General features: G+C 36.6%; 1 pseudogene; it reads right to left on the bottom strand.

Moving 5' to 3' along the window:
• Nucleotides 1–1,175: 1,175 nt before the first annotated feature.
• On the bottom strand, nucleotides 1,176–2,198 carry LOC105529210 (annotated as a pseudogene).
• Nucleotides 2,199–5,103: the final 2,905 nt, after the last annotated feature.

Here is a 5,103-nt window from a genome sequence, read left to right on the forward strand (position 1 = left end):
GCATTTGGTGCCCTCCCATTTTTTCCTTTACAAGTTGTAAAAATAGTTTTACTAAGATATAATTAACATAGCACACAATTCACTACTTTGAAGAATATAATTCAATGATTTTTAAGTATATCCATGCTATCTGCAACCATCACCAAAGACAAATTTATAACATTTTATCACCACAGAGGACCCCATATCCTTTAGCTGTCAAGCCCCTATTCCCTATCCTCTTCATTCCTAAGTAATTACAAATCTACTTTATGTCTCTATAATTTTGTCTGTTTGGGACATTTCATATAAAAGAAATTATGTAATTTGTGGTATTTTGTGACTGGCTTCTTTCATGTTTTTAAGTTCTTCTGTGTTGTAGCATATATCAGTACCTTATTTTCTTAGGGCAAATAATATTCCATTAAATAAATATACCCTATTTTTTTATGTCATAAACCCATAAGTGAGTTTATTTATATTAAATGAAGATTGTAGCCTGGATTGATACAAAGCAGTAAAAAGTGCTACTCCAAACTTTTTCCTGTCATGATCCTCAGTGCTTAATGTGGACAATATTAAATGCTTGGTGCCCTAAAGGAAAGAAGGCAGAGGTTATGCAAAGCAATTGAATGTAGGTAATTGCTGAGGCAGGTGGTTAGTACTAAGTCTGGCCTATATTGCTTGAGGGCAAGCAGCCATTGGTGATTCCTAAAATGTCCATCGGTGTTAACATAATAGTTTAGAAATAAATAGTGGGAAGCCTCACAAGCCAAAGAAAAGGTGTTTCATCTGTCCAGAGCCTCTCCCAACTAGAGTGTGGGATGAGGTTTTTAAATGTGCTCAGCTCTAACTGCAGTAGGCTCTCAGTCAGATCCTATTGATGAGGTGCAAAATGAAGCACGATAAATCCTTAGCAATAAAGTTAATTCTCCATGAGGGATGAACAATTTCATGACCAAAAAGTAGTTTTCCAAAGTCCCTTTGTGACAGAGTCCAATGATGTAGTCAGAGGCTCAGTTAAGATGTATCCAATTTCCTTTTCTTTATGTCCTGGCCCTTCCTATGAGCTTCTCAGTTTCCTGTTATGCGCTGGTCAGTGCTGTAAGTTTGGAGGTCTCAAGATCCAGATTTTGCTTGTGGTTTCTGGCAGCGTAGGCTGTGTGGAGTCCTGTTCTGGGTCACTATCTGGTTGTTCAAGGCTGGTGTGTCAGAGGTCTGGGGTGGTTCTTCTCTAGACAAATCTTGACCACACCATCCCCTGCATCTGGAGTCACATCCCAGATTTCAGAGTTGTCTCCAAGAGTCTCCTCACTCTTCTCAACTGACGGCGAAAACTGGACTTGCTGTTTCTTCATCTGCTCCCGGAACTGCTGCTGCAGCTGCTTTTGCCAGAGCTTCTGCTGGTACATGGCCTCTCTCACCAATAGTGGATGAGCTCAGAAGTTGGAAAGCTGCAATCCTTGTCCCCCTGAATCACAATGTGGCTTGGTCCGCAAGGGAAGGTCATCACTTGAAGTTGTGGGTGTCCCAGGGTCATGTTCAGTTGGCAGCTGTTGTATCTTGCCTATTCCACAGGTGTTTCAAAATCTTGTCTCTTTGCTTTAGTTTAATCCGCTTCAAGAGGCAACTGGCATGGAAGCTTGTTTAGTGACCTCAAGTAGTCTCTGTCCAAAATACAATTTCCAAGTGCATTACAAAAACTCCTGAGGGCTCGCTTCAGCCCTTCTGTCACTGCCTCCTTCCTTGCCTTCTCCAAAGATAAGGCCTTGGACTGGAGGCCCTAACACCATAACCCACAGCTTCATGATATGAACCATCCTTCAACCGGACCCTCACAAATGTACAGACTCCCATGTAGAACTTGCCATTGTTGAGCTCAACAAAATCCACATTCTGCTGTGTGATGGAGTGTGCCCCACCGTTGTAACCAAACATGTCATAGGCCAGATTAGTTACCCAATAACCCTCAATGTAACACACCTCTGGCCTCCTCCAGTCATGCGCTACTTATGTATTCTGGGCCCAGCCTCTGCCTCAGGGCCTTCTGGATGGCCTGGTACTCTTCTACTGTGTACTGGCACTGTCCAAAGCATGCCGAGCTGCCATGAACAGCAGTATGACTGTCACGCTCTCCAAAAATTGCTTCCTCAGTGCCAGACATGTTGATTCTGGTTGACCTCTGTGGCACTGCACAGTGCATGCAGGTAGCTCAGTCTACCCTATTTTGTTTATCCACTCACTTGTCAATGGTCATTTGAGTTATTTCTACCTTTTGGCTATTGTGCACAGCACTCCTATGAACATCCATCTATACATTTTTGTTTGAATATCTGCTTTCAAATACTTTGTGTATAAACCTGAGTTTACTTGCTGGGTCCTATGGTAATTGTATGTTTAATTTATTGAGGAACTGTCAAATTGTAGTTCAGAGTGGCGGTAGCATTTAAATTCTCATCAGCAAAGTACAAGGCTTCCAGTTTCACCATATCCTTACCAACATTTATGTTTTGTTGTTTTAAAATTATTATTATAGCTATCCTAATGGATGTGAAGTGGTGTCTTATAGTTTTGATTTGCATTTTCCTAATAATTAATGATGATGAGTATCTTTTTTTATGTGTTTGTTGGACATTTGCATATCTTCCTTGAAAAGATATCTATTTATGTCCTTTGCCTACTGTTTCTTTTCTTTGTTGAGTTATAAGAGATTTTAAAATATGTATTATTGGTACTACATCCTTATCAGACATACAGTTTGCAAATGTTTTCTTCAGTTCTGGAGATTGTTTTTTCACTTTCTTGATAGTGCCCTTTGATATACAAGAGTTTTAATTTTTAGGAATTCAAATTTATCTTTTTTCTCTTTCATTTATTGTGCTTTTGGTGCCATACATAAGAAATCATTGTTAAATAAAAGGTCATGAAAATTTATGACTATGTTTACTTCTAGGAGTTTTAGCTCTTATGTTTAAGTCTTTGATTCATTTTGGATTTTTTTTTTTTTAAGATGTAAAGTAAGGGTCTAACTTCATACTTCTGCATGTAGCTATTGAATGGCACTGGCACCAATTGTTGAAGAGACTGTTATTTTCTCATTGAATACTCTTGGCATCATTGTCAAAAGTCAGTTGATCATAGACACACAGGTCTATTTATGAACTCACAATTCTATTCCATTGATTTGTATGTCTATCCTAGTGCCAGTACCACTCTGTCTTGATTACTGTTGCTTTTAGTAAGCTTTGAAATTAGAAGGAATAAATCCTCCTACTTTGTTATTCTATTTTAAGATTGATTTGGCCCTTCCGGGTTCCTTGAAGTTCAGTGTGAACTTTAGATTCAGCTTGTCAACTTCTACAAAGAAGCAGCCCAAAGTCTGACAAGGATGATGTTGAATCTGTAGACTACTTTGGGGAGTACAGCCATCTTGCGTTTTTAAAAATCATTTATATCTTCTTTAATTTCCTTTGACAATATTTTGTAGTTTTGAAAATATGTTTTGCACTTCTTTTGTTAAACTCATTAGTAAGTGTGAATTACTTAGTGGCTTCTTACAACTTGGAGACATATCCTTTTGTTGTAGGAAATTTTATCATTATTATTTCTTTGACCATTTCTCTTCTTTGATTTCCTCTGGTCTCTTTTTCTGGAACTCATCTTGGCTGGATGTAAGACTTCCTAACTTGAACCTCTGGACTTTATTGCTTTATCCCTCTCTTTAAAAAAAAATAGTTTCTTTGTTTTACTGTGTGAGAGTTTTCCATGACTCTATCTTCCAACTCTTTTATTAAATTTCTCATTTTGACAATAACACTTTTAATTTCTAATAACCTTAATCTTTCTTATTTTATATTATATTTTTTCTTATTTTATGCATGCATTATTTTCCTATCTCTCTGATGATTCTAATTACAGGTTTTTTAAAAGTTCTTTTTTTCAAGGATGAGTTCATGTCCTTTGTAGGGACATGGATGCTGCTGGAAACCATCATTCTCAGCAAACTATTGCAAGAACAGAAAACCAAATACCACATGTTCTCACTCATAGGTGGAATTAAACAATGAGATCACTTGGACACAGGAAGGAGAACATCACACACTGGGGCCTATTGTCGGGAGTGGGGAGGGGGGAGGGATAACATTAGGAGATATACCTAATGTAAATGACGAGTAAATGGGTTCAGCACACCAACATGGCACATGTATACATATGTAACAAACCTGCACGCTGTGCACATGTACCCTAGAACTTAAAGTATAATAATAATAATAATAATAATAAAAGAATTTTCCCATTTCCAAAGCTTAGGATCATATGTAGGAGAATGGCTAAACTTACATAAGTGATTTATAATGTTCACAGTGATTTTGCCTGTATTAAATCTCAGTCTCAAAACAACGACAACAAAAAAAAGTTCTTTTTTTCTTCTTTGCACCCTGTTTTTCCTGTATAGTTATATATACACACACAGTGCATATTATATAGGCACTTGTCTATGGTCAACTGATTTTTGACAATAATGCCAAGAGAAGGTGTGGGTGTGTGTATATACACATACATATATATGTATACACATATAAAAATACACACATATGTATACATAAATATATGTGGATATATTAATATATTTACATATCGATGTATGTAGATATATACACATATGCATATACATAGATGTATACATACATATACATACATAGATATATATACAAACACACACGTTTTTTATAGAAACCTCTCTCCTTCTTGGACTAGATATTCAACTTCTTTTTTCTCCTTCCTGATTCATGTTTTTAGCAACATCATACAGGCAGAGAAGCTATGTAAACACTTAGAGATGCAGGCACCAAGTAATGAAAGAAAGCATTTCTATACATAAAATACTATTTATGCCTGCTTTCATTTTTTACATTAAGATGTAAACACTCTCTTATCCTAAATAGCTGGTGAAAAAACAGAAACAAAAACAAAAAACAAATTAAGACTTTAAAAAAACTGGTAAGAAATTTCCAAGTGTTATTGCTAAATGAATCCAAACACCAAACATTATTAAATATAACTAATCAATTCAACGATAGGGAGGTAGCTCCTGGTAAAAGGGGTAGGAGCTATAAAATATCA

Source organism: Mandrillus leucophaeus, unplaced genomic scaffold, assembly GCF_000951045.1.
Source record: "Mandrillus leucophaeus isolate KB7577 unplaced genomic scaffold, Mleu.le_1.0 Scaffold754, whole genome shotgun sequence".
NCBI classification, from domain to species: Eukaryota; Metazoa; Chordata; class Mammalia; order Primates; family Cercopithecidae; genus Mandrillus; species Mandrillus leucophaeus.